Source organism: Triticum dicoccoides, chromosome 4A, assembly GCF_002162155.2.
Source record: "Triticum dicoccoides isolate Atlit2015 ecotype Zavitan chromosome 4A, WEW_v2.0, whole genome shotgun sequence".
Classification (NCBI taxonomy): Eukaryota; Viridiplantae; Streptophyta; class Magnoliopsida; order Poales; family Poaceae; genus Triticum; species Triticum dicoccoides.
In genome coordinates this window covers 393,916,572-393,926,377 of record NC_041386.1, presented here as the reverse complement: position 1 = coordinate 393,926,377, position 9,806 = coordinate 393,916,572, and positions in this window count along the sequence as shown.

Sequence of the window (9,806 nt, the reverse complement as noted above, 5' to 3'; positions counted from 1 at the left end):
AGATCTGAAATTCTTAAATGTTAGAGAGTCTTCATATTGTTGCATGATTATTCGACTACTCATTGATCTTCACTTATATCTTTCGGAGTAGTTTGTCGTTTGCTCTAGTGCTTCACTTATATCTTTTTAGAGCACGGTGGTGGTTTTAGTTTGAAGAAATAGATGAACTCTCGTGCTTCACTTATATTATTTGAGAGTCTTTAGAACAACATGGTAGTTTGCTTTGGTTGTGAAACTAGTCCTAATATGATGGGCATCCAAGAGGGATATAATAAAAACTTCATATAAAGTGCATTGAATACTATGAGAAGTTTGATACTTGATGATTGTTTTGAGATATGGAGATGGTAATATTAGAGTCATGCTAGTGAGTAGTTGTGAATTTGAGAGATACTTGTGTTAAAGTTTGTGATTCCCGTAGCATGCACGTATGGTGAACCGTTATGTGATGAAGTCGGAGCATGATTTATTTATTGATTGTCTTCCTTATGAGTGGCGGTCAGGGACGAGCGATGGTATTTTCCTACCAATCTATCCCCCTAGGAGCATGCGCGTAGTACTTTGTTTCGATAACTAATAGATTTTTGCAAGAAGTATGCGAGTTCTTTATGACTAATGTTGAGTCCATGGATTATACGCACTCTCACCCTTCCACCATTGCTAGCCTCTCTAGTATCGCGCAACTTTCGCCGGTACCATAAACCCACCATATATCTTCCTCAAAACAGCCACCATACCTACCTATCATGGCATGTCCATAGCCATTCCGAGATATATTGCCATGCAACTTTCCACCATTCTGTTATTATGACACGCTCCATCATTGTCATATTGCTTTGCATGATCATGTAGTAGACATCGTATTTGTGGCAAAGCCACCGTTCATAATTCTTTCATACATGTGACTCATGAGTCATTGCCCATCCCGGTACACCGTTGGAGGCATTCATATAGAGTCATATTTTGGTATAAGAATCGAGTTGTAATTCTTGAGTTGTAAGTAAATAAAAGTGTGATGATCATCATTATTAGAGCATTGTCCCAAGTGAGGAAAGGATGATGGAGACTAGGATTCCCCCACAAGTCGGGATGAGACTCCGGAAGAAAATAAATAAATAAATAAAAGAGTCCAAAGAAGCCCAAATAAAAAAAGAGAAAAGAGGCCATAAAAAAAAGAGAAGGCCCAAATAAAAAAATGAGAGAAAAAGAGAGAAGGGACAATGCTACTATCCTTTTACCACACTTGTGCTTCAAAGTAGCACCATGATCTTCATGATAGAGAGTCTCCTATGTTGTCACTTTCATATACTAGTGGGAATCTTTCGTTATAGAACTTGGCTTGTATATTCCAATGATGGGCTTCCTCAAAATGCCCTAGGTCTTCTTGAGAAAGCGAGTTGGATGCACACCCACTAGTTTCTTTTGTTGAGCTTTCATACATTTATAGCTCTAGTGCATCCGTTGCATGGCAATCCCTACTCACTCCCATTGATATCTATTGATGGGCATCTCCATAGCCCGTTGATACGCCTAGTTGATGTGAGACTATCTTCTCCTTTTTGTCTTCTCCACAACCACCATTCTATTCCACCTATAGTGCTATGTCCATGGCTCATACTCATGTATTGCGTGAAGATTGAAAAAGTATGAGAACATCAAAAGTATGAAACAATTGCTTGGCTTGTCATCGGGGTTGTGCATGATTTAAATATTTTGTGTGGTGAAGATAGAGCATAGCCAGACTATATGATTTTGTAGGGATAGCTTTCTTTGGCCATGTTATTTTGAGAAGACATGATTACTTGGTTAGTATGCTTGAAGTATTATTATTTTTATGTCAATATTAAACTTTTGTCTTGAATCTTATGGATCTGAATATTCTTGCCACAATAAAGAGAACTACATGGATAAATATGTTAGGTAGCATTCCACATCAAAAATTCTATTTTTATCATTTACCTACTCGAGGACGAGCAGGAATAAAGCTTGGGGATGCTGATACGTCTCCAACGTATCTATAATTTTTTATTGTTCCATGCTATTATATTATCAACCTTGGATATTTTGTATGCATTTATTATGCAGTTTTATATAATTTTTGGGACTAACCTATTAACCCAGAGCCCAGTGCCAGTTTCTGTTTTTTCCTTGTTTTAGAGTATCGTAGAAATGGAAAATCAAACGGAGTCCAATTGACCTGAAACTTCACGGAACTTATTTTTGGACCAAAAGAAGCCCACGGAGTATCGGAGTTGGACCAAGAGAGTCCCGGGCTGCCCACGAGGGTGGGGGCGTGCTCACCCCCCTCGGCGCGCCCCCCCTGCCTCGTGGATATCCCGGAGGTCCACTGACGTACTTCTTCCTCCCATATATATCCATATACCCTAAAAACTTCGGGGAGCACAATAGATCGGGAGTTACGCCGCCAGAAGCCTCCGTAGCCACCAAAAACCAATCTGGACCCGTTCTGGCACCCTGTCGGAGGGGGAATCCCTCTCCGGTGGTCATCTTCATCATCCCGGTGCTCTCCATGACGAGGAGGGAGTAGTTCTCCCTCGGGGCTGAGGGTATGTACCAGTAGCTATGTGTTTGATCTCTCTCTCTCTCTCTCGTGTTCTTGAGGTGGAACGATCTTGATGTATCGCTAGCTTTACTATTATAGTTGGATCTTATGATGTTTCTCCCCCTCTACTCTCTTGTAATGGATTGACTTTTCCCTTTGAAGTTATCTTATCTGATTGAGTCTTTAAGGATTTGAGAACACTTGATGTATGTCTTGCGGGGGATGCCTGTGGTGACAATGGGGTAATCTATGATCCACTTGATGTATGTTTTGGTGATCAACTTGCGAGTTTCGTGACCTTGGGAATCTATGCATAGGGGTTGGCACACGTTTTCGTGTTGACTCTCCGGTAGAAACTTTGGGGCACTCTTTGAGGTTATATATGTTGGTTGAATAGATGAATCTGAGATTGTGTGATGCATATCGTATAATCATACCCACGGATACTTGAGGTGACATTGGAGTATCTAGGTGACATTAGGGTTTTGGTTGATTTGTGTCTTAAGGTGTTATTCTAGTACGAACTCTAGGGCTGTTTGTGACACTTATAGGAATAGCCCAACGGATTTATTGGAAAGAATAACTTTGAGGTGGTTTCATACCCTACCATAATCTCTTCGTTTGTTCTCCGCTATTAGTGACTTCGGAGTGACTCTTTGTCGCATGTTGAGGGATAGTTATGTGATCCAATTATGTTATTATTGTTGAGAGAACTTGCACTAGTGAAAGTATGAACCCTAGGCCTTGTTTCCTAGCATTGCAATACCGTTTGTGCTCACTTTTATCATTAGTTACCTTGCTGTTTTTATATTTTCAGATTACAAACACCTTTATCTACTATCCATATACTACTTGTATCACCATCTCTTCGCCGAACTAGTGCACCTATGCAATTTACCATTGTATTGGGTGTGTTGGGTACACAAGAGACTCTTTGTTCTTTGGTTGAAGGGTTGCTTGAGAGAGACCATCTTCATCCTATGCCTCCTACAGATTGATAAACCATAGGTCATCCACCTGAGGGAAATTTGGTACTGTCCTACAAACCTCTGCACTTGGAGGCCCAACAACGTCTACAAGAAGAAGGTTGTGCAGTAGACATCATTTAGCAGGGAGGTACCAAACTAATCCAGGAGTGGATCACTAGATAGCGGTCAAGAACATCCTGAAGCAACTGAAAAGGACTAAGGAAATATTTCTCGGTTATGGAGGTGATGAAAGAGTTCGTCGTAAAGAGTTACGTCGATGCAAGCTTTTTACATCGATCTAGATGACTCTAAGTCTCGATCTGGATACATATTGAAAGTGGAAGAAATTAGCTAGAGTAGCTCCGTGTAGAGCATTGTAGACATAGAAATTTGCGAAATACATACGGATCTGAATGTTGCAGACCCGTTGACTAAATTCTCTCACAAGCAAAACATGATCACTCTTTGGGTGCTAATCACATTGCGATGTGAACTAGATTATTGACTCTAGTAAACCCTTTGGGTGTTAGTCACGTGGAGATGTGAACTAATCACATAAAGATGTGAACTATTGGTGTTAAATCACATGACGATGTGAACTAGATTATTGACTCTAGTGCAAGTGGGAGACTGAAGGAAATATGCCCTAGAGGCAATAATAAAGTTATTATTATTTCCTTATATCATGATAAATGTTTATAATTCATGCTAGAATTGTATTAACCGGAAACATAATATATGTGTGAATACATAGACAAACAGAGTGTCACTAGTATGCATCTACTTGACTAGCTCGTTAATCAAAGATGGTTATGTTTCCTAGCCATAGACATAAGTTGTCATTTGATTAACGGGATCACATCATTAGGAGAATGATGTGATTGACTTGGCCCATTCCGTTAGCTTAGCACTTGATCGTTTAGTATCTTGCTATTGCTTTCTTCATGACTTATACATGTTCCTATGACTATGAGATTATGCAACTCCCGTTTACCGGAGGAACACTTTGTTTGCTACCAAACGTCACAACATAACTGGGTGATTATAAAGGTGCTCTACAGGTGTCTCCAAAGGTACTTGTTGAGTTGGCGTATTTTGAGATTAGGATTTGTCACTCCGATTGTCGGAGAGGTATCTCTAGGCCCACTCGGTAATGCACATCACTATAAGCCTTGCAAGCATTGTAACTAATGAGTTAGTTGTAGGATGATGTATTATGGAACGAGTAAAGAGACTTGCCGGTAACAAGATTGAACTAGGTATTGATATACCGATGATCGAATCTCGGGCAAGTAACATACCGATGACAAAGGGAACAACATATGTTGTTATGCAATTTGACCGATAAAGATCTTCGTAGAATATGTGGGAGCCAATATGAGCATCCAGGTTCCACTATTGGTTATTGACCGGAGACGTGTCTTGGTCATGTCTACATAGTTCTCGAACCCATAGGGTCCGCATGCTTAAAGTTCGATGACGATCCGTATTATGAGTTTTTGTGTTTTGATGTACCTAAGGTAGTTAGGAGGCCCGGATATGATCACGGACATGACGAGGAGTCTCTAAATGGTCGAGACGTAAAGATCGATATATTGGACGACTATGTTCGGACACCGGAAAGGTTCTGGAAGGTTTTGGACATATACCGGAGTACCGGGGGGTTACCGGAACCCCTCGGGGGGCTTAATGGGCCTACATGGGCCTTAGTGGAAATAGAGGGCAACAAGGGGAGTGTGGGGCGCGCCCCCAAGGCCCAAACCCAGTTATCTGAAGTGGTCTCAGACTGCCATCACATTCGACCAGTTCGATCACCCAACGCACATTGCCACCCCTGGGAGGCAAGCTTTCGTGGTCGACCCAGTTGTTGAAGGCACTCGACTGACCAAAGTCTTGATGGATGGTGGCAGTGGTTTGAACATACTGTATGCTGAGACATTGAAAGGGATGGGCATTCCGATGTCCAGACTAAGTACCAGCAACATGAGTTTCCATGGAGTCATTCCTGGGAAGAAGGCTGAGTCACTCGGCCAGATTGCTCTTGATGTGGTTTTTGGTGATTCCAAGAATTACCGCAAAGAAAAGTTGACGTTCGAAGTTGTGGATTTCCAGAGTGCTTACCATGCTATTTTCGGCAGGCCAGCTTATGCACGCTTCATGGCTCGACCATGTTATGTGTATCTCAAATTGAAGATGCCTGGTCCCAAAGGTGTGATCACTGTTACAGGCAATCGGAAGAAAGCAGAAGAGTGTTTTCAGAAAGGCTCAAAGATCGATGATGCTCAGATGGCAGTGGTAGAGCTGCAGGAGTACCAGAAGACTGCAGACCCGAGTGATTTGTTGCGAGCCAAGAAGCCCGCTACAGAATCAGCTTTTCAGTCGTCTGGTGAAACGAAGCCGGTTCACATTCACTCGACCGATCCCAGTGCTGCTCCGACTCATATCTCAACAACACTTGACTCCAAATAGGAAGAAGGGCTCATCCAGTTCCTCCGTGAGAATTGGGACATCTTCGCATGGAAGCCTTCTGACATGCCGGGTGTTCCCAGGGGGCTGGCTGAGCACCGCCTACGAGACTCAAAAGTGAAACCTGTCAAAGAACATCTCCGACGGTCCGCCGTCCAGAAGAGAAAGGCTATTGGCGAGGAGGTGGCTCGGCTCTTAGCAACGAAGTTCATCCGAGAGATTTACCACTCTGAGTGGCTCGCCAATGTTGTCATGGTCCCCAAGAAGGACAAGTCACTTCGCATGTGCATTGACTTTAGACATATCAATCGGGCCTACCCGAAAGATCATTTTCCTCTCCCCCGCATCGACCAGATAGTCGACTCGACTGCGGGATGTGAGCGACTGTCTTTTTTAGACGCCTATTCCGGGTACCATCAGATCTGTCTGTATGGACCTGACGAGATCAAAACATCTTTCATCACTCCATTCGGGTGCTTCTGTTATGTTACCATGCCATTCGGCCTCAAGAATGCCGGAACCACATTCATGAGGATGATTCAGAAGTGTTTGCTCACTCAAATCAGTCGGAATGTGGAAGCATACATGGATGATATTGTGGTCAAGTCACAGAAGGGTTCCGACCTGCTGACTGAATTTGCTGAAACCTTTGCCGACCTCAGGAGGTATGATATCAAGCTTAATCCATCAAAGTGCACATTCGGAGTTCCTGGCGGAAAGTTACTCGGTTTTCTCGTTTCCGAACGAGGAATCGACGCCAATCCAGAAAAAGTTGGTACTATACTCCGAATGAAAAGTCATGTGCGAGTGCACGACGTCCAGAAGCTTACTGGTTGCTTGGCCGCTTTAAGTCGATTCATTTCTCGTCTCGGTGAAAAGGCATTGCCTCTTTACCGATTGATGAAGAAGTCAGACAAGTTCGAGTGGACTCCTGAAGCTGATGCAGCGTTTGCAGAGCTCAAAGCTCTGCTCTCCACCCAGCTGGTGCTTTTTGCCCCAATCAGCAAAGAGCCTTTGCTGCTTTACATCGCAGCCACGGGACAAGTTGTCAGTATGGTACTTACGGTCAAGCGGGAAGAAGAAGGAAAAGCCTTCAAAGTTCAGCACCCAGTATATTATATTTCTGAAGTTTTGACCCCGTCGAAGCAAAGATATCCTCATTATCAGAATCTTGTATATGGGATTTATATGACCACAAAGAAGGTTGCTCACTACTTCTCTGATCATTCCATTACATTTGTCAACGCTCCATAGTCAGAGATCCTGCACAATAGAGATGCAACTGGTCGAGTGGCAAAACGGGCGATTGAACTCCTTCCTCTAGATATCAAGTTTGAGGCAAAGAAAGCTATCAAGTCCCAAGCAATAGCCGATTTCGTCGCCGAGTGGATTGAACAGCAACTACCGACTCAGGTTCACTCGGAGCATTGGACCATGTTCTTCGACGGTTCCAAAATGCTGAATGGTTTCGGTGCCGGGGTAGTATTGGTCTCCCCCCGAGGAGATAAGCTCAGATATGTTCTTCAAATCCACCCTGATTCCTCCAATAACAAGGCAGAATATGAAGCACTTTTATATGGGTTGCGCATGGCCATTTCACTCAGCGTCCGTCGCCTCATGGTCTATGGCGACTCAGATTTGGTGGTTAATCAGGTGATGAAGGAGTGGGACGTCGGAAGTCCAGCCATGACTGGTTATTGCAATGTAGTGAGAAAGCTGGATAAGAAATTCGAGGGGTTAGAACTTCATCACATACCCCGACTGAAAAATCAAGCAGCTGATGATTTGGCGAAAATAGGTTCCAAAAGAGAAGCCATTCCCAGCAATGTGTTTTTGGAACACATCCACACACCATCAGTTTAGGAGGATCCCTTCACAGAAGAAGCCCCGCAGCCAAAAAGTGCCACGGATCCGATTGAAGTTGAAGTTCTAGCTGTGGTCGACCTGATCATGGAAGTTTTGGTGATCACTCCCGACTGGACGGTACCGTACATCGTGTACATCCTAAGGAAATAACTCCCAGAGGACGAAGAAGAGGCTCGATAGATCGTCCGTTGATCCAAGGCCTTTACAGTCATAAAGGGACAGTTGTATAGAGAAAGCGCGACTGGAGTCAGTCAGAAGTGTATAACACCAGAAGAAGGTCAGATAATCCTTGATGATATCCACTTGGGGACCTGTGGTCATCATGCATCCTCTCGGACCATTGTGGCTAAATCATACCGAGCGGGATTCTACTGGCCAAGAGCGAATGAAATGGCGAAAGAGATAGTCGACAAATGTGAAGGATGTCAGTTTTACTCCAATATGTCGCACAAGCCCACGTCAGCCCTGAAAACCATTCCACTCGTCTGGCCCTTCGCTGTTTGGGGAATGGACATGGTTGGACCACTGAGAACGGGCAGGAGAGGCTTCACTCATGTGCTAGTAGTAGTCGACAAGTTCACCAAATGGATTGAAGCTAAGCCTATCAAGAATCTTGATGCTTGCACTGCTATCAGTTTCATCGGAGAGTTGATATTCAGATATGAAGTTCCGCACAGCATCATCACTGACAATGGGTCAAACTTCGATTCCAACAAATTCAGAGCCTTTTGCGCCTCTCAGGGCACACGAGTCGACTATGCTTCGGTCGCTCACCCCCAGCGAATGGACAAGCGGAAAGAGCAAATGGCTTAATTCTCAAAGGACTGAAACCCCGACTGATGCGCAATCTCAAGCACGCAGCAGGTGCATGGGTCGATGAGCTTCCATCAGTTCTTTGGGGATTGAGGACAACCCCGAACCGATCGACCGGAAGAACCCCATTCTTTCTGGTCTACGGAGCCGAAGCAGTTTTGCCGAGTGACCTGCTTCACAACACACCCCGAGTCGAGCTCTACTCTGAAGATGAAGCAGAACAAGCCCGGCAGGACGCAGTCGACCTCCTGGAAGAAGAAAGAGAAATGGCCATGATCCGATCGACCATCTATCAGCAAGACTTGCGTCGATTCCATGCCAGAAATGTGAAGAGTCGAGCCTTCCAAGAAGGAGACTTGGTCCTCCGAGTGGATCAACAGAAACCACACAAACTCGCTCCTACTCGGGAAGGTCCCTTCATAGTCACCAGAGTCCTCCACAATGGAGCGTACCACCTTTATAATGTCGATCGTCAGATTGATGAGCCACGAGCCTGGAATGCGGAGCTGCTCCGCCCCTTTTACACTTGAATTCTCACTCGGATGAGATGTAATAAGAAAAACTTCTGTAGTTTATTTATCAAAGACAAGAGCATTATAATTTTCCCAGTGATTGTTATTGTTTTTGTTTGCTTGAGAAATCCCCTAGTGGGTGGCTTAGCTGCAAATCCGTTTCGCCTAAGTTTGTAAAAATAAAATCCTACCGAGTGGTGAGCCAACTTCTCACTCGGAGGCTTAGCTGCGAACCCGTTTCGCCTAAGTATTTGAAAATCCTACCGAGTGGAGAGTCAGCCTCCCACTCGGGGGCTTAGCTGCAGTCTAGTACTCGCCTAAGTATTTGAAAATCCTACCGAGTGGAGAGCCAGCCTCCCACTCGGGGGCTTAGCTGCAGTCCAGTACTTGCCTAAGTTTGAAAAATCCTACCGAGTGGAGAGCGACCCTCCCACTCGGGGGCTTAGCTGCAGTCCAGTACTCGCCTAAGTATTTGAAAATCCTACCGAGTGGAGAGCCAGCCTCCCACTCGGGGGCTTAGCTGCAGTCCAGTACTCGCCTAAGTTTGAAAAATCCTACCAAGTGGAGAGCGACCCTCCCACTCGCGGGCTTAGCTACATTCCAGTACTCGCCTAAGTA